We start from the raw sequence: 21,283 nt of genomic DNA, 5'->3' as shown, positions 1-21,283 counted from the left end.
ATTGGCTGTGGGTTTGTTGTAAATAGCTGTTATTTTGAGATACGTTCCAGTGATACCTAATTTCTTGAGAGTTTTTAGCATAAAGGGCTGTTGAATTTTGTTGAAGGCCTTCTCTGCATCAATTGAGATAATCATGTGGTTTTTGTCTTTGGTTCTGTTATGTGGTGAATTACGTTTATAGACTTGTGTATGTTGAACCAGCCTTGCATCCCTGGGATGAATCCTACTTGATCGCGATGGATAAGCTTTTTGATGTGCTGTTGCAATTGGTTTGCCAGTATTTTATTAAAGATTTTTGCATCCATGTTCATCATGGATTCTGACCTGAAGTTTTCTTTTCTTGCTGAGTCTCTGCTGGGTTTTGATATCAGGATGATGTTGGTCTCATAAAATGATTTTGGAAGGATTCCCTCTCTTTGTATTGTTTGGAATAGTTTTAGAAGGAATGGTATCAGCTCCTCTTTGTATGTGTGGTAGAATTCTGCTGTGAACCCATCTGGACCTGGGCTTTTTTTAGTTGATAGGCTCTTAATTGCTGCCTCAACTTCAGCCCTTGTTATTGGTCTATGTAGGGTTTTGACTTCTTCCTGGTTTAGGCTTGGGAGGGTGCAAGTGTCCAGGAATATACCCATTTCTTCCAGGTTTACTAGTTTATGTGCATAATTATTTGTAGTAATCTCTGATCGTGGTTTGTATTTCTGTGGAATCAGTGGTGATATCCCCTTTATTTTTTATTGAATCTATTTGATTCTTCTCTCTTTTCTTTTTTATTAATCTGGCTAGCAGTCTGTCTATTTTGTTGATCTTTTCAAAACACCACCTCCTGGATTTATTGATTTTTTTGAAGGGTTTTTTTGTGTCTCTATCTCCTTTGGTTCTGCTCTGATCTTAGTTATTTCTTGTCTTCTGCTAGTTTTTGAGTTTTTTTAAAATTTTGCTCCTCTAGCTCTTTCAATTTTGATGATAGGATGTTGATTTTAGATCTTTCCTTGCTTCTCATGTGGGCATTTATTGCTATAAAATTTCCTCTAGACACTGCTTTAAATGTATCCCAGACATTCTGGTTCGTTGTGTCTTCATTATCATTGGTTTTGAGCAACATCTTTATTTCTCCCCTCATTTCATTGTTTATCCAATCAATACTAAGGAGCCATCCAGGAGAACTTCTGCAAACTAGCAAGGCAGTCCAATATTCAAGTCCAGGAAATACAGAGAACATCACAAAGATATTCCTCAAGAAGAGCAACCCCATGGCACATAATCATCGGATTCACCAGGGTTGAAATGAAGGGAAAAATGCTAAGGGCAGCCAGAAAGAAAAGTTGGGTTACCCACAAACGGAAGCCCATCAGACTCACAGCAGATCTCACTCTACAGACCAAAAGAGAGTGGGGGCCAATATTCAACATCCTTAAAGAAAAGAACTTTCAACCTACAATTTAATATCCAGCCAAACTAAGCTTCATAAGCAAAGGAGAAATAAAATCCTTTACAAACAAGCGATTGCTGAGAGATTTCATCACCACCAGGCCTGCCTTACGAGAGCTCCTGAAAGAAGCACTAAACATAGAAAGGAACAACCAGTACCAGCCACTCCAAAAATGTACCAAATGGTAAAGAGCTCTGACACAATGAAGAAACTGCGTCAACTAAGATGCTGCAATAGAACCATCTAGCATCAAAATGGAAGGTTCAAATTCACACATAACAATATTATCCTTAAATGTAAATGGGCTAAATGCCCCAATCAAGAGACATAGACTGGCAAATTGGATAAAAAATCAAAACCCAGGAAACCCATCTCATGTGCAAGGACACACATAAGCTCAAAATAAAGGGATGGAGAAAGATTTACCAAGCAAATGAAGAGGAAAAAAAAGCAGGGGTTGCAATCCTAGTCTCTGATAAAATAGACTTTAAATCAACCAAGATCAAAAGAGACAAAGAAGGGCATTACATAATGGTAAAAGGATCAATGCAACAAGAAGAGCTAAGGATCTTAAATATATACGTACCCAATACAGGAGCACCCAGATACATAAAGCAAGTTCTTAACAACCTACAAAGAGACTCACACTCCCCCACAACACTAGTGGGAGATTTTAACACTCCACTGTCAACAGTAGACAGATCAATGAGACAGAATATTAACAAGGATATCCAGGACTTGAACTCAGATCTGGACCAAGCAAACCTAATAGGCATCTACAGAACTCTTCACCCAAATCAACAGAATATACATTCTTCTCAGCACCACATCACACCTACTCTAAAACTGACCACATAATTGGAAGTAAATCACTCCTTAGCAAATGCAAAAGAACAGAAATCATAACAAACGGTCTCTCAGACCACAGTGCAATCAAATTAGAACTGAGGGTTTAGTATTCTTGAATTCAGTGTTCGCAGCAACTTTATATATCATAGCTACTGTGAATAATGAGAATTGATCTGTACGTTCTAGATATTTCTCATTTGTATGATTGACAGGCAACTCATCATGATATGAACAGCATAGGAATCATGCAAATGAATTATTAACTCTTTTCTCAAAAAAGGAAAAAATCTGGCAGACAATGGCTTCAGAAAAGGGGGAGGGGTTGCAAATGGAGTTGCTAGTTTTTCTAACATTGAAGGTGATCCTTTTAAGAAAATCCCAGAGGCAAGCTTTCCTGCTTCTTGCATTTGTTTTTCCTTTACAAACTTAATTTTCATTCCTACTTTTCAAGAAGAAAGTTTCTTGGCAGCAGGTGATGGTACTTATGGGATTTTATCTTGGGATCATATGTCTTTTTGTTCCATTCTTGGAAAATTCAAGCAGGACAATGGCAATGGATTTCTTCAGAGCTTGACAAGCATAGGGTTTAGAGGCTTCATGAGATTTTTATTAATATAGCTCGGGAAGGCCAGAAAGAGCCAATTTCCCGACGTCAGTCCCCTAAACTTCATTTTGTCAGAATGACTCAATCATCTATTGTGCTGGATCTTGTTTCTTCTGGGAATTCTCAGGGGTGCTAAAATTAAATTACCACCACTCAAACATTTTGTACTTGTTGTTTTTGAAAGAAAGCCTTGTCCGAAAGCTTTCTCATCTCCTGGAGTGAAGTACAGAGATCCTTGAACAAAACCAGATAGGTAGACTAGAAGATATTCTCTCTTCAAGTCTTCTATTTTTTTTTAAGTATCTATTACTGAGAAACTGACTTTGCAAGCCCTGACTTGCTGAGAAGTGTTTATTAATCAGCAGATTGTTCTCTCAGTTCTTTGGTGCTGTGCATCAAGCTCAGCGGGTCCAGCCAGAGGCAAGATGGTAAAGCGACTTCACCATTGTTTTTATGGCTTTTTGGCTGTACCTCCCGAGTCAAGTTTCCTGGTTTCCATTCTCCATCTTTTCCACCTTTATTTTCAGGAAAATTAACCAATTAAAAGAATTTCTGAGAATACAAATCGGTACAACCATTTTTTAAGATCAATTGGCAATATCAATCACAATTTTAAATGTGTCTACCCTTTATCTCAGCAATTCTAGTTCTAGAAATTTATTCTACAAATTATTGTACAAAGATATATGTATAAAAATGGCCACAAAGTGCTGTTAATTCATAGCAAAAAAAAAAAAAACTAGAAGCAACTTGTAATGCCACATGTGAAAGCCATTAAAGGGAAAAAGCACATCTCTCTATCCTGACATGGACTCATATCTACAACTTTCTGTTAACCAAATACGGCAAGTTGCAGAAAATGTGTAGTGTGTCTAGCTATATAAAAGGAAAAGAACATGTGTGCATAGAAAATGTGTAAAAGGATAAGATCTATCTCTTGATAATGGTAATCTTTGTAGCCATTTGAATTGGGTATAAAGAAGCAGAGGAAGGAAAGGAGTTGAGGAGTGGGTTTAAAATTTTTTAGTTTATATATGTTTTATCATTTGTTACATGAACATGTATTTTATAATGCTATAAAAACAAATTTTAGGAAAGTTGCCCACAAGTTTTATTTTCCATTCAGGAAACTTCTGTGGAGTCAATAACTGAGTCATCGAATACTTTACCTGTCGGTTGCCACGCCCATGGTGTGCTGCCTTGACCATCCATGTCGTGGACACCGGATGAATTTAGATAATTTCTGTGCTATCTGTTCTATGGGCATCTGTGATACATAAACCAACAGGCATGGAGGCTATTTGGCTACTAAAAGAGGTCCAGTATCAACGTTTTAATCTGTAGCCAATTCAAAAGATGTTGCAGGCCTGGCAGACATGTCTGTTGAAATGATGTAACGAATTATAGGCTGCATAAAAATATGCTTTGGCAAAGACTTGGAACAAACCCAAATGCCCATTGATGATAGACTGGACAGGGAAAATGTGGCACATATACACCATAGAATACTGTGCAGCCATAAAATATGATGACTTTGCATCCCTTGTAGGGACATGGATGAACCTGGAAACCATTGTTCTCAGCAAACTGACACAAGAACAGAAAATCAAACACTGCATGTTCTCACTCATAGGCAGGTGTTGAACAATGAGAACACATGGACACAGGGAGTGGAGCATCACACACTGTCGGGGGGACTAGGGGAAGGACAGTGGGGGTAGGGAGTTGAGGAGGGATAACATGGGGAGAAATGCCAGATATAGGTGATGGGGATGGAGGCAGCAAACCACATTGCCATGTATGTACCTATACAACAATTCTTTACATGTACCCCAGAACCTAAAATGCATGTGCTTTGGTTGATTGATTCATCCATTCATTCAGTTATTCAAGAGCCATTTTACTGAGCTCCACCTATGTGCCAGGCATTGGGCATGATTTAAGTATTAAATGCATTTGTGGACTTGTGCTTAAAGCCCACAGCAAAGTATTGAACATTTCAGTGCCAAGGACCTTACTGTTGTTGAGAAATGAAGCACTGACTTCCATGCCTATAAAATAACACCACCATCTGCTGAGATAAGAGAAAATGCTTTGTGCTTGCTTAAAAATGCTAATGAAGAAGCTTCCCTGAAGATTATATGCAAAATCTCCTGGTTCAAATTTAGGCTGTCATGTTGTAAAACAAGTAGGAATTAGATGAGTCAATGTAGGAAAAAAATTCTTCTGGCCAAAGTCTGCAGTCAGAAACAGGGAAATGTTTTCAGATCTGAACAAGAGCATTAAAGAAGGGCAATTAGATAACCTTATTGTCAGGAGATAATCCATAGGATCTATAAATATCCCTTGAAGGAAAGACAGGAAACAAGGCGGGGAGGGCCATGTAAGGATTCACCTTTGAGCACTTCAGAAACATTAAACGGGTCAGCATAGGAACCTCATACGTAGGCCAGGGTGGAGTGGCATTTGGTGCCTCCTAGTAAGCACAGTGCTCCCAACTCATCTTCCTTTCTTATGTCTGCATGGGATTCATTCTATCTCCTGTCTTTCTGAGACCAGATCTCAGGAATTACATTTTTACCACCTGGCCAGAACAGTGGCTACTGCTGTAACTACAAACATTATGAGTTCTTCTTCACCCCATTTCTCCTTTCTCTTTTTTGTTCAGGAACAGATGGACCAAATTCGGTTTGTCTTATATTCACTTATCCATTCATAACCCAACAAATATTTATTAAGAAGAACCATTTGCCAAGCCCTGTGGTAGTTGGTGCAGATAAAGAGATGGCAAGGTATCCTTCTGGTCAGGAAGGCCCTCAAAGCCTCGAAGGGGAGACAGCAATTTAAGCAATAAATTACAGAGTCACTCTTGATTGTCCTCTCTCCTTCATTCCCAGTATCCAGTCCTGTTGTCTCTACCTCCAGAATATGTCTCCAATCAGCCTGAGTCTCTATAGTTCTACTGCCTACACCTGAGTCCAAGGCACTCTTTCCTCTCCTGGAAGAAAGGGTCCTCAGGCTTTCATTCTTGTTCTCTGCAATCCCTTTTCCTCACAGCAACCAGGAAGATCATGAAAATGGTGGAAGTCAGATCATGTCAGTATCCTGCTCAAAAACTTCCAACTGCTTCTTACTAGATATAAAATGAAATTCAGACTTTTTGCATGGCCTCTATCTCTTCTGCTACATCTGATACCATTGTGCTTGGTTCTCTCTATGCTCCCGCCACACCAGCCTTCTTTCTCTAGCTCATTCCTCCCTCAAGTCCTTTGCATTTGTACCACCTCTGCCTGAGCAACCTTCTTGACACCTTTGCATGACTCATTGGGCCTCAGCACAAATGTTCCTGACTTAGAGAGGGTTTTCTTAACCACCTTCCTTAAAGTATGCCTCTTCCAATCTCTACATGTCACATTGCCCTTTCCATTTTTCATGGCGTCCACTGTAGTCTGAAACTACTTACTGTTCGTGTTCCCCATTGACATTGTAAGCTGGGGGAAGTAGAGACTGAACTATCTTGCTCCCTCTCTGTTGCCTGGGTGTAGGTCAGTGTCAACATGTGTTTGTGGAATAAATGAACGAGTATAGGTAATGGAAGTAAAATGTGTATTTGCCTGTCCTCTGTACTGTCCATATTATTTGCAGATTAATCCTAATGCTAACAGAGGTGGAATCATGCTGCTGTTTGTGGAGTTGTAGGAGTGAGAAGGAGTATTAGAAGTTTGGAATCCTCTGCTCTTCCAGAGTATTGGAAATCAGTAGCTTTATTCACTTTTTATGTGCCATTTGAGGATGTAAATAAAGCCACTGGACTCTCTCTAAAAAATGTACATTTGTATAAACAGGAAAATATCCACATAATTTCATTGGGTTTATGTAGGGTAACCAACCATCCCAGTGTGCCCTAGACTGAGGGGTTTCCTAGGAGGCAGGATTTTCAGTTCTAATACCAGGACAGTCCCGGGAAAATCGAAATAATTGGTCACCCTCGGATTATATCCCCCCAGAAGTCCCTTTGTGAATCCCTTAAGTGCCCAAGAAGAATCCTTTCTGTGGATGTTAGCATATCAGAAAATGTTAATTAGTGAGCAGCTACTAAGAGAAGATAAAGAAGTAAAGCTGGTGAAGACAGGGTTAAATGTGGATGTCATTAATGTGTAGGGCTAGTCTGCATAATGGGACCCTGTGCATAAGAGGAATTTAGAGAAAGCAGATGCTATAAACAGTAATGGCACCACTTCAGGCCATACGATGGGCAGGTGCTTATCACTACGCATGATTGACTTAGCATAACTATTCCCCACTCCCTTCAACTCCCCAAAACTAGCCCATAGCACAAATTTTAATGCTATAACTGTCCAGTACCAGTTGGAAGCAAGAATACTCTCATAATGTGGGAAAATAAGCACGATAGAGAAAACTTAGACTATCTCTTCTAGAAGGCCGTCTCTAACACTTGGCAAATCGTGGGAACCCAGTAAGTATCAGATATAGGTGAAAAGGGGTCATAAGAATTTTGTATAACTGAGTCATTTGATCAATACAACGCCGAAAGGAAGCTAATTAAATAATTCCTGGCTCTTGGGACAAGGTTATGTATTCACTTGGTATGAGTTTTGACAAGCTGCAGCTATGTGGTCTTCATAATAATTTTTGTGGACTATCTCTTTAAGAAATAACACTCTCATTGAGTTTGACAAGAACTTTTAGGAATCTCACAGTCATGTTTTATTTGGGGTGTGTACTGGGAAGTGGTCCAGGGAGCTCTAATATATACCTTCTACAGTAACTAGCTCAAGCCATTCTTTCTGTACAAAACCGCAAGGCTGAAACTATGTGCATGGAGTACAAGCAATTCCTACTGTCGTGCCCATTTGCCTGGAGTAGGGAAAAGTGATTGTGGCAGACGATACTCATATTTCCCAGCCTCAAGCTCTCTTTTTTTCCTGGTAGGCATCTACTCACTTGGCCTTACCTTCAGAAGGTGAGGCCAAGTCACTTGACCTGGCCAGTGAATCTATATGAGCAGAAGGCCATGCTCACCATGTCCAGGCTGAAATACAGAGAAGCTGGTATGAAATCTTACTGCACTTTATTTCTCTGCCACTGAGGAGAGAACCTTGCGTAGAATTGATGGAGCCACAGGATTAAAGCAGCCTGAATCCTTGCAGCACCTCGTGGGCAATCCCTATCCTAAAGGGTCAGTGAGACTCACAGTGGAGGTTGCATGAGTAGGAAACAAACCTTTTGTTTTGTTAAGCTCCTGGGATTTCATTCAGTTAATTTACTGCCTCGGTGTAATCTGGTCTATTCTGACCTATTCTGCATCAAACCAAGGTCATTAAACTATAGATGACAATGAGGAAAGCTGCTGCCTCTGAGATGACTTAGCTCAAAGCTCTCCCAGCAGGGGAGTCCAAATTGGATGTTAGCAATCCAATTCAGCCAACATTTACTTCCTAAGTAAACTCAGAAAAAAATAAATTACGTGAGTCCTGATTCCCAAAGGTGCTCCAGTTTTCTGTGACAGCTGCCCTATATCTCAGCTTTCAAAGTGCTGGGTCTGAGGGCAGCTGAACGGAGAAGTCTATGGTGCTCCAGGTTACTCTATATTATCTTGTATCCTTGCAATAAACCCCCAATAACCAGGCAGTGACTCTCAAACCTTTCCTGTTACATGTCTCTGGCATCAGTAGAGAGAAAGCAATTGAGTACATAGCTGGTCAGAAACTTACATTTTGTTGGACCAATAATAATATTAAGAACTAACATTTATTATGATATGCCAATCTGTGAAACATTTCATATTATTTCACCTTATTGATGAGGTCTTCTCAGACCACCCTATTTAGAGTTGCAATCCCTGCTCATGCTTAACACTTTATCCCCCTTGGCCGGGCGCGGTGGCTCACGCCTATAATCCCAGCACTTTGGGAGGCCGAGGCGGGTGGATCAGGAGGTCAAGAGATGGAGACCATCCTGGTCAACATGGTGAAACCCCGTCTCTACTAAAAATACAAAAAATTAGCTGGGCATGGTGGTGCACGCCTGTAGTCCCAGCTACTTGGGAGGCTGAGGCAGGAGAATTGCTTGAACCCAGAAGGCGGAGGTTGCGGTGAGCCGAGATCGTGCCATTGCACTCCAGTCTGGGTAACAACAGCGGAACTCCATCTCAAATAAAAAAAAACCACCAAAAAACACTTTATCCCCCTTTTCTGCTTCACTTTTTTCCCATAGCCTTCCCACTAGGATGTAAGCTCTTCAAGGGCAGGCACCATTGCCTACTTTTTCATTGTTGTATCTCCAGGGCCTTAAAGAGTTTCTGGCACATGGTAGGTGTTTGCTGAATCTATTGAGTGTGTGGCCAGATGGAGAATATTTAATTCACCGGAATTCTACTGTGTGGGTGAGTGGCGTTGGGGTGTGGGCTGAGGCAGGTGGCTTGGCAGGGCTGCTTTCCCGAAAAGCAGCAGCTAGTGACAGATTTACCTGAAGTTCTCAGGTGCTGAGCACAGTGGGGTCCAGCAGTTTCACAGTGAGCTGGGAACTAGGGGACAGGCACCATGCAAAGGGGCAAAGAGAAGGATGAGAAGCAGCAGTGTAACTAAAGCATGGCATGCAGTGCAGTGCCTGTCTACAACCAAAAGTCAGAAAGCTTACTACATGAGTGAGGAGATCCTGAGTGTCATTTGCTTTCTTCTGGAAACAAAGAAAGGATAAATCTTTGAATCTGGGTTTTGAAATAGGGTCCAAGTGTTCTGGGAAGAAGAGAAACAAATGACATAAGAGCACACACTTTATTCTCACTCTTACTCCACCAAGAAGGTGAACTCTAGGTTATTACTCATGGCGAAACAGGTAGTGTGTGAAGCATTTTAGTAAAAACAGCCAAAATTTACTGAGGTCTGGTTGACGAGTAACTTTACTAAGTGTTTTACAGAAAGTCATCTGGTCATCACAACAACCCTGTATGATTCTTATTATCATCTTATTTCACAGCAGAGAAACTGAGGCACCAAGAGGTTTACTACCATGTCTCAGATAATGCAGCTAGGAAGTGGGGGAACTCGAATTTGAACTGGACAGTCTGGCTCCTAAGTTAGCTCTTGTAACCAATGTGACAGTGCCTCTCCACTTTTTATCCTTTATGTCACTTAATTCTGACAATGGACATATGCTCTAGGACAATTCTTCTAGCTTCACAGATGAGGAAGCCATGGCTTGGGAAGGCTGAGTAACTTTCTCAGTGTCACAAAGTGTTTAAGCCATGGACCCTGAATTCAATTCGGATTTATTTCCTTTCTATTGCTCTTATAAACCAGAAAGTATCTGAGACAAATCTCAATCAACTGAGAGGTTTATTTTGCCAAGGTTAAGGACCATGGCCTGTGACATGGCCTTAGGAGGTCCTGAGAATATGTGCCCAAGATGATTGGGTTACAGCTTCGTTCCACACATTTTAGAAAGACGGAAGTTGCAGGCAAAGACATAAATCAATACATGGAAGGTATACATTGGTTTGGCCTGGAAAGGCAGGACATCTCAAAATGGGGGCTTTCAGGTCATAGGTAGATTCAAAGATTTCCTGATTGGCTATTGGTTGAAAGAGTAAGCTCTGACTGAAGAGTTGAATTCAGCATAAATTGAGTTTAGATAAGGAAGTCGTGGAAGCCAATGTTCTTGTCATGTAGAAGAAGACTGCTACCTAGAGAGATTAGATGGTGAATGTCTCTCATCTGATCCTGAAAGGTGTCAAACTCTCCAGGAAAAGAGCTAGTAAAGAAAGGAGATTCTATCCAGAATTAACCTTCTCCCACAAGAGACAGCCTTTCAGGGCCATTTTAGAATATGTAAAAGGAATATATTTTGGGGTAAAATACTTTGATTTCCTTCAGGGCCTGTTATCCACCATGTGGTGCTGTATGAGAGTCAAGTTGAAATTTGGCATCTTATTGCTACAAGGTCTTAAGATCTCTGATTTATTTATTTATTTAGTCAGAGTCTCACTCCGGCAGGCTGGAGTGCAGTGGTGCAATCTCGGCTCACTGCAACCTCTCCTGGGTCCAAGCTATTCTTCTGCCTCAGCCTCCCACTCGGGATTACAGGCACTCACCACCACACCCAGCTAATTTTTGTATTTTTTAGCAGAGGTGCGGTTTCTCCATGTTGGCCAGGCTGGTCTCAAACTCCTCCTCTCAAGCGATCCACCTGCCTTGGCCTCCCAAAATGCTGGAATTACAGGCATGAGTCACCGTGCATGGCCATAAGATCTCTGTTTTAATATTGATGCTGGCCAGTTGTGTCTAAACTCCAAAGAGGGGAGGGTATAAAGAGGCATGTCCAACCCCCTCTCTATGTCATGGCCTGAGCTCCTTTTTCAGGTTTCGGGGATCCTGTTGGCCAAGAGGGGGATCCAATCAGTCAGTTTGAGAGTCTTAAGCTTTTATTCTTGGTTTAGACTCTCTTTTATAGTATTCAGTAATTTTCCTTCACTACTTTTACAGCTGGACTCCGCCTTGGGATGACACACTTACTCAATCACCCTGTACTACTATCTTCTGATGTTGGAGACTGTGCTTATTATTGGACTAACACATTGAGTGAGTTCCTAGATTTCCCACTTAGAAGTTGGTGACTTTGTTGGGTTTTCTCCATTTGCACCCCTCAGCCCACCATCCCTTCTACTCCTGCCTCTGTTCTTCCCTGTGCCCAGGGAGGCTGATCACTACAGACCACATCACTCTAGCTTCCTTGTTCTCTGGCTTCCTATGGAGGTCAGCCAGTGGGAGGCACCAGCAGGATATCAGAGATTGGGAGCAGAGAGTGGTTGGTGTACGGGATATTTAACCCCAGTGCACCATTACCCCCTATTCCTTCCTTGCCTCCCTGCTATGGCAGCAGGTCATGGCGGGTGGCTTCTCATCTATGGCTCTGGCTCTCCCTGCGGTGTGACAACATAATTCCTCCCCTCTACCCCTCACCCAACTCTTTTAAGCCTGGAGATAAAACAGCTTTTCACTGTCATTAGTTTCTGGGTGCTTCACCATCTCGTATAGATTGGCTATGCTATTTCCTGTTGAGGTTGTAATGTGACCCTTAAATAAGTCATGCAAATTTCCAGGGTCTCAGTTTCCTTTTATGTAAAATGTAAAGTATGATACTTATCAAAATGATACTGGTGTATTTCAATTGCTCAGTTCAATACCTAGTCCATGGCAAATGAGTAATGGATAGCAGCCACTTAAATGATCTCCATTATTAATATTCTCTAACCTTAGGATTTGGAACATGGATAATTAATGTGATATGAATATGCGGTACCATCTTAAACAGCAACAATTTACTTTTCCTTGCTCTTGGACTCTTACAAACCCAGTGGGAACAGCAAAAGTGGGCTCTCCAGTATATGCTTTACAGCTCACTGAGGTTGACCGCTGGAAGTAACAACAGCAGTGAATACTTTTTGAGATCATACTTTGTTTTTGCTCACATACTGTGCTAAGTGTTTAAACTTTTTCTAAGCATGCTTTATTTTTTTATGGGCACATATTGTACATATTTATGGGGTACATGCGCTAAGTCCTTTAGTCAATTAATCCTCACAATGACCTTAAAAGGTGAGTAACAGTCATGAACTCTGCCAAAGTGGCCTGCCCAAGGTTATTCACAGCCAGACAGAGCTGGGATCTAGCCCAGGCCTACCTCAAAGCCTGAGCTCCCCCATCTTCAGAGCTGGAGGGTGGTGGCTAGCAGCAGCAGCCCTATTTCCTTCCAAGGGGAAGCCTGGCTTTCTCAGTGCTGCCTGTAAAAGAACATAACACTCACTTCTCTTCTTTTACCCCAGAGTTACACAGGAGGCAACTGAGCCCGTCAGGTCCCTTGGGGTGCCTAAAGACTTTGTAGGCTAGTTAAAGGGGCAGCACTGAGTCTTGAGGTGGGCCTGTTTGATTAAGCTGTGGGGACTTCAAAGTGAGGTCAGGGGTCTGTGGAATCCATCAAAAGAAGCTTCTTGCCAGGAGCCACACAGAAGGATGACAGATGAGGGGGGAGTCCTGCAGAGAGGAAGGGCTGCAGTGGAGCGAGGGAGGTGGGACTGGAGAGGCGGGCAGGGGGAGCACACTTCGGGCATCTGCAGGAGTGAGCCCATGTGAGGGATGGGGCTTCTCATCATGACAAACTCGGAGAGAGCGTGGGCTCCACAGGACCCGGGAGGCAGAGGGAACAGATCAGAGTGCCTGTGCCAAGGGCCCTGACAGAGAGCTTGGCTGCAAAGCCCCTGAGGAAAGGGAGTTCCAATTTGCTCTCTCATTAGCTGAAATATTTGGAATAAATAAACGGATTTCTCTGGAGCCCACTTTATTACATTTGGAGTCCTCTTTCAGGAGGGTTGGTGGGGGACAACATGTGCCTCTGAAGTGTAACCGTTTTGCAAATACTTGAATAGTATTTGATACTATATGATCACTTATGGGAAAGAAAAGACAAATGACTTAAGTTTTCCCTTTCTCCCACCCTCAAAGAAAGAAAACACTCCATGTGTGTATTAGCCTTAAAAAAAGAAAAGAAAGAAAGGAACCCCCGGCTTTTCTTGCTGACTAAGAGAGAAGAGAGGACAGCTGATACCAGCTGCCTCAGGAGGAACTGCTTAGCAGGGAGCTGAGAGCCTTGACGCAACCTGAAAATATTCAATGAGGGGATTCTTTCTCCACAAAGCATCTTCTAAAGGTAGGCTTTGATAAAGTCTTTAAACAAATCCCATATTGAGTAAATACCTGCACTATTTCTGCCTGTTTAATCCAAATTAGCTGGGGTTTTCCTGCTCTTGGCTTCATGCCTCTGTGGAAGTCTGGATCAGCGAGAGGTTTACTTTCACCTGGTCATCTTTGGGTTTTCCACCGTTAACGGCTTGTTTTGTCAGTCTCTATATCCTTCCCTGGTCCATAGAAGGCTAAGATAGAAAAGTAGACTCCGTCTTTGATTACCACAAAAAGACCCACTCTGCAGAGTGTATTGTGTGTGCGGTAAAATCAACCGGGACTTTGAGGAGCAGAGGAAGAATTTTCACTAGAGCAAACGGAAACAGACTTAATTGAATGCCAGGCACCCACCCATCAAAGTCCTTCAGTTATTTCACCCGGGGATTTGCCCCTGATCACTGAATCTCACAAGGTGTCCCGCCTCAAGTCAGCATAGTGGCTCTCCTGGCCTTGCTCCTCACATTCTTTGTTTTATTTCTTATAACCTCCACACAGAGGACCTCCACATAACTGTTTTTCTCTTATGTGGAACAGTTCTTTCTCATGAAAACAATGCAATGATCTTATTTATTTTTATTTTTTGAGATAGGGTCTCACTCTGCTGCCCAGGCTGGAGTGCAGTGGCCTGATCATGGCTCACTGCAGCCTCAGTGCTCCCGGCTCAAGTGATCCTCCCACCTCAGCCTCCTGAGTAGCTGAGACTACAGGCACAGGCTGCCATACCTGACCTAAAACAGTGTAATGATTGATTTTGATGTCTCAGCTCACCAGTATCCTTAGAATCTCAGCTTCCTCGTACCTTCTTTAATACTGTGAACGATGTTGTGTCCCTGCAAATTCAAATGCTGAAGCCCGGATCCTCAGTGGAACGGTATTTGGAGATGGGCCTTTGGAAAATAATTAGGACTAGATGAGATCATGAGTGTAACGGTATTTGGAGATGGGGCCTTTGGAAAATAATTAGGACTAGATGAGATCATGAGTGGGGCTCTCATCATGGGATTAACACACTTATAAAAAGAGACAACAGAGAATTTGTGTGCTCTTTTTCTACTGTGTGAGGTCACGGTGGGAAGGCAACTACCTTCAAGCCAGAAAGAGCCCTCACCAGAACCCAACCCTGCTAGCACTCCCATCTTGGATTTCCAAGCCTCCAGAACAGTGAAAATACAAAAAATCTGGAGACAACAGATGCTGGAGAGGATGTGGAGAAATAGGAACACTTTTACCCTGTTGGTGGGAGTGTAAACTAGTTCAACCATTGTGGATGACAGTGTGGCAATTCCTCAAGGCCTTAGAAATAGAAATTCCATTTGACCCAGCAATCCTATTGCTGGGTATATATCCAAAGGACTATAAATCGTTCTACTATAAGGACACATGCACACGAATGTTCATTGCAGTACTGTTTACAATAGCAAAGACCTGGAACCAACCCAAATGCCCATCGATGATAGACTGGACTGGGAAAATGTGGCACATATACACCATGGAATATTATGCAGCAATCAGAAATGATGAGTTTGTGTCGTTTGTAGGGACATGGATGAATCTGGAGAACATCATTCTCAGCAAACTGACACAAGAACAGAAAATGAAATACCACATGTTCTCACTCATAGGCGGGTGATGAACAATGAGAACACATGGACACAGGGAAGGGAATACCAAACACTGGGGTCTATTGGGGGGAAGAGGGGAGGGACAGCGGGGGGTGGAGCTGGGGAGGGATAGCCTGGGGAGAAATGCCAAATGTGGGTAAAGGGGAGGAAGGCAGCAAAACACACTGCCATGTGTGTACCTATGCAAATGTCTTGCATGTTCTGCACATGTACCCCAAAACCTAAAATGCAATAAAACAATAATAAATAAAATTTAAAAAAAAAGAAAAAAAGAAAATACAAATACCTGTTGTTTAAGTCACCCAGTCTATGGTATCACTTACGATAGGCTAAACTATTATTTATGTCAACCTGAACAGTCCATAAATACAGTAGTATTTATGGAATTATTTATGGCAGTCTATGGTATTATTTATGGCAGGTATTTTCTCAAATAAAGGCAGCCAGCAAGAGGAATGTGGTTACCAGCCATATTAGTGTGTCCTCACAGTGTTGTAAACTACCTGAGACTGGGTGATGTATAAAGAAAAGAGGTTCAGTTGGTCCATGGTTCTGCAGGCTGTATAGGAAGCATGGCTGGGAGGCCTCAGAAAACTTCCAATCATCGCAGAAGGAGAAGTAGGCACATCTTACATGGCTGGAGCGCGAGGAAGAGAGAGCAAAAGGGGAAGTGATACACACTTAAACAACCAAATCTCGTGGGAACTCACTCACTATCACAAGAACAGCAAGGAGGAAATCGGCCTTTATGATCCAATCACTTCGCACCAGGCCCTCCTCCAACACTGGGAATTACAATTTGACATGTATCATCAGCTATTAGAATAAGTGATTTTTTTTTCTGCCCATCTCCACCCTGATCTACAAGTGTCAAAAAAGAAAAAAAAAAATCTTCGAATTCCTCTCTTAAGTATCATATGACGTAAGGAAAAACCCGCAACTTCCAAGGGCAGGAGACGAGTCCCGCCTGTGCTCTTAACTGGCTGGTTGGCCGTGAATGAGTGCTTTACTGCTCTAGTTTATGCTTATCTGCTGGTCAAGTGCATAGGTTGAAATAGACGATTATAAAGTCCGCTCCTGTCCTGAAAAACATGAATGATGATTTACAAAGATGGCAACCTGCAGATAATCCCTGAACACAAGACCTTACTGATAAGGGTAACGTAGAGGCTGAGCATACAAACTACTAGTGTTCTTTTGGGAGTTTGTCTACGAATCCAGAAAGACAACCTTGAAAGGAAGCTTTACAGCTCAACTTACTCAAATTTCATTCAACATTTAAAATCATGATGAAATATGAAAAAAGTTGATGATTTGCTCTCCTTTTTATAGCCTCATTTCAGGGCCTAATCTGCATATTTTTGTGCAAGGATGGGAATGAAATAGTTGAGATGTCTTTCAAGATATTCCCTTAGTGTGAACTTTTATTTTTTAGTGGAAAGAAAATGTTGCATCTTGTATTACTCAAATTCTTTGTCATTCTCTAAATATTTATGAAAACCCTGATAATATCTCCTGTTATTCTCAGTAATATGATCATTTATCTCAAAAAATTTGTTTTTTGAATCATCTGAGGATCTTGATAAAAATAAATTCCCTACATCCCCTTTTAATTAAGGAAGACTCCGGAATCCAGTGTACACTGTGCCAGGGCACACTTCCTTCTCAGCATTTGCTTCTGGCTCTGTGAATTCAGGGGAATGTAAGGTCCAGAGACAGCCTACTTGGTTTTATCTGGGGCAGGCCCATATGACTCTTTATGGGAAACATGAAGTTCCTGTCTTGAAGGAGACAGAATGATCACTGACCCCTGTGAATTTGTAAAATAGAAAAAATTCTGGAATAGTAATCAGAGGGAGTCACAAAGCCAGCAGGATGATCTTTTTTTTTTTTTAGGAAAAAAGAGTAGAATCTTGAGTTAGGAAATGAGAGTTCAGGCCTCGGCTCTGTTGCCTGGGCAGAGTTATTTATAGGGACATTGGCAATGCTTTCCCAGTTGGGTTGCCCTCTAGGTTAACTGTCCTAACACAGGTTGTTGGGTCTTTTAGGGAGCCTAGGAATTAGCTCCATCTTTGCTGATAAACCTCTGAACCAACTGAGGACTAGGATAAAGAGTCAGTTTACGGACAAAAGTGAGGATGCTGATGAAGATAAGTGAAAGAGTCAAAAGTAGTGTGCTAACCCCTTCCTCCCCAAACTCCATTCTGGAACAATAACTGAGGGAATGCACGGGTTGGCATTCTTTTCCCAGTGTGGGTGGAGAAGAAAGAAAGAGACTATACCCTTTATGTTGAGGACTGTTGGTACTTTAGCCCCACTGCATCAGAAAGGTAAGACCAACCAGTTAATTCACCTCTATGGTGACAGAAAACTGCTCCTTACAGAAAGCACAGAAGTTGGAAACAGACATTTCCTTTTAGGACAAAGGATAAGAGCCAAGTCACGCTGGGGATGGGCTGACTTGAGGTTGAGTTGAGGAGGCCACAAAACATTCTCATGACAGAGGGTTATGGTGAAGCCCCTGACCTGCTGATGACTGGAGTGACAGCTGTTTGAGGTCTATGTTTTTATGTTCAAGATTCAAGGTTGAAGGCAGGAGCATGTGGTTGGCTGAGTTTGGGTCACAAGGCTCCCCAGGGACAAGGGCAAGTGGATCCCCTGAGTGGGTCCAATCAGACTATTTATATTGTGGAAGAGTCAATTCCAATAAAATAAACTAGGCATCATTTAGGAAGGGGAAATAGCTCTCCAAAATCAATAAAAACCCACTAGAGTCACTTCATTTTATCAACTTTCCTTGCCTATGGGATCTAGCCCAGGGTTTGTATACAAGGACATTTACAGTCTGCCAGTAGCTTAAATTTCTAGACTTATCTGTTGTATTTCTGCCCTGTCACTTTTTGGCTTTTCCCCTCTAATCATTCCATACATATCCCATGTTTTTTCATGCCTCTGTACTCTGGTTTCATCTGCCTGGAATATTTTCTCACTCCCTACCTTCTATCTTTATACCTGGAGGACTCCTACTCATCCTTCAAGGCCCAACTCCTATTTACTTCTTGCCTTCTTGATAACAAAAGGCAGAATGAAATAATCCCTTTTCCTCAATTTTCTGTGCTAACATGCAGGTGTACAAATAGTAGAGATACGTACACATATGTACTGTTATATTACCATGTTGTATCAAATTTATTTGTTTATCCATCTGACATGACAAGGGCAGGGATTGCATATGTCTGATACTTCTGGGCTTCACAGAAACGTGACAGTGATTCCGCACGTTCAGTTGTTTTTTGTTTTTTCCTGAAATCTTCACACAAAGGCTGTTTATATGTAAAGAGTACTACACTGGAAGTCGGAGGACTAATTCTCTCCTAGATTTCCATTTTTATAGCCACAGAATCATAAGGTCTCAGTTTCCTTATCTGCATAATTGGAAGGTTGTATTGAAGCAGTAGTTTACAGATACTAACGGCATCTTAAACAAGATAGAAATTAATTTCTCTCTTTCATGCAAGAAATCCTGAGATAAGAAGGCCAGGTCAGCTATAGTGGCACCACAAAATCACCAGAAACACGAGTTCACACTAATGAATCTTCTGCCCTATTTAGAATGTTGCTTCTTTGTCCAAGATGGCTGCTGGGATCAATCCAGGCTCCATCCACACGGGCAGAAGAAGGGAGGAAAGAGAGAAGGAAAGCCAAGGCGCTCAGTTTTCTCGTGGAAACTTTTGAGAAGTTTTATGCCTAACACTTACAGCTCATTGGCCAAAACTTTTCCATGTGGCCAAACCTGGCTTCAGAGAAGAATGAGAAGTGTAGCTTTTCAGCTGCACAACAAGATGCTCAGCTATACATAAAGGTTCTCTTTGCCAAAGCTACAAGGGAGAAACAACAGTGAGAGGTAACCAATGCTCTCTGCTATCTTGGACTACTTCGGCTAAGGCGATTAGAGAAGACCTGTTAAAGGAGATTAAAGCTGAGCTTACATTTGAAAGATGAGAAGGATTCAGTTAGGGAAGAAGCTATGGGAAGAATGTTCCATGAAGAAGTGACAGTAAATGCAAGTTGGTTAGCTGAGTTGGTAAGACAGAGGCCACACTATATACTCATCAACTGTTCACCAACTGCGTCAATTTCCTTTTCCTGGGCATTCTGAAAGTCAATATATACCAGCCTTTCTTGCGGTTAGGTCGAGGTCTTGTGACTGAGTTCTGGCCAATGGTCTTTGTTCCTTTTCCAGGTTCTGGGAAGCCCCACCCTATCTTCTTTTTTCATGGCAATCATGAATGCTATGTGTTGAAGGTGATTATGTCTCAAAATGGAGAGATCCTGGATCCTTGAGTCCCTTCTTAAAGGAGGACACATCAGACCCTGATATTAGTAAGAGATAATCATTTTATGAAACCACTGACACTTTCAGGTTGTTTGTTCACTTAGTATATCCTACCCTATTTTGGCTAATATAGGTATATTTAGAGGACAAATAAAAAGCAAGGATGTCTTGAATACAGTAAGTGAAGTCTAAAGTGGGAATGATATGAGATGAAACCGGAGAAAGCAGGTACGGAAGCAGACACTGTGTGATAAGTTTGTAATGATAATCCAGTACGAAGATGATGGTGCTTGAATTAGAGTGGTGTCAGTTGAGATGGAGAGAAGTAAATGGACTCCAGATACATCCTGGAGCAAGAAACACTTCTTTTATACACAAAATAATGTAAAAAATGAAATTTTTGATTGCAGAAGAGGTGGAGGACCTAGATCCACATGCATATAATCTCCCCTGCTCTCTACCTTAACTCCAAGACATTTATCTACAGAACTCTAAGATTCATAGACACACAGTTTAAAAACACTGGACTAGACGGTGCTGGAGATCTTTTCAACTCTAAGATTCTGTAATTTTATTTATTTCTTACTTATAAGACATATCGCCTGGACTATTTTCAGTTTGACTCTTTTGTAAATTAAATGTTACTTTGGGGAGCCAGATTAAAAAAATTGTATTGAATCTTCAGAAACTATTGAGCAGAATGCCAAGAAATTTAGATGCCTGGTAAGAATACACTTTTTAAAATATATTTTTTTCAATTAAGTAACTAACACATGTTCCTTATGTAAAAATCTAAAAATAAAATGAAGAGAGAGAGAGAGACTACAAAAGTTACCATGGTTCTACAACTCAGAAATAACCATAATTAATTTACATGTTGGTTTCATCGAGGTGAAGAGTGGAGTCTTGGAGGATGGCTGTGCTATGTAGTCAATTGTCTTGGGAATGGGGGTAGGTTGGGAAGGGTGTAATATAGCCAGTCTTGAAATCAGAAAGAAAAGGATGTAAGGTGTAGATATCTAATGTGTCTCTAGGGACTCTGATCTGCGTTCTCAGTCCAGCCACGGTCTAGGACTGTGACTACTTCTCTCAGGCCCCAAACATTCCCACTGGGAAAAGAACAGGCTGCCAGTACAGGCAATGTAAGAAGAAAAAACAGCAGCAACAACAACAAACTCAGCTGGACATGGTGGTGTATACCTGTAGTCCCACCTACCTGGAAGACTGAGGCGGGAGGATCAATTCAGCCCAGGAGTTCGAGGCTGCAGTGAGCTATGATTTTGTCACTGCACTTCAGGACGGGCAGCAGAGTGACACCATGTCTCTAAAAAAAGTTTAAAAACATTTCTTCAGAATCTTAGTTTTCCAGGCAAAGTCATAGTATTGGAATCAGAAGAATCTGGAATAAGTGTTGATTCAGCTCAACCTCCTTGCTTTCTCCACCTGGCAGAGGAATCACTGTGTTTTATGACTCCTCTGGGGCATGCGGTAGAGCCTGACAGGCAGTGTGCTACTGCGGTTTAGAGGACAGTGTCTGAAACCAGGCTGCCTGGGTTAAAATGCCAGCTCTGTAATTGACTACCCAAGTGATTTGGAGCAAGGTACATACGTTCCTGTGCCTCAGTTTCCTTTTTAAGAAAATAGAGTAATGATTCCTGACTTGTAGAGTTTCTGAAGGAGAAAATA

Source organism: Callithrix jacchus, chromosome 10 (genome assembly GCF_049354715.1).
Source record: "Callithrix jacchus isolate 240 chromosome 10, calJac240_pri, whole genome shotgun sequence".
Lineage (NCBI taxonomy): Eukaryota > Metazoa > Chordata > Mammalia > Primates > Cebidae > Callithrix > Callithrix jacchus.
This window is presented reverse-complemented; position numbering follows the sequence as displayed.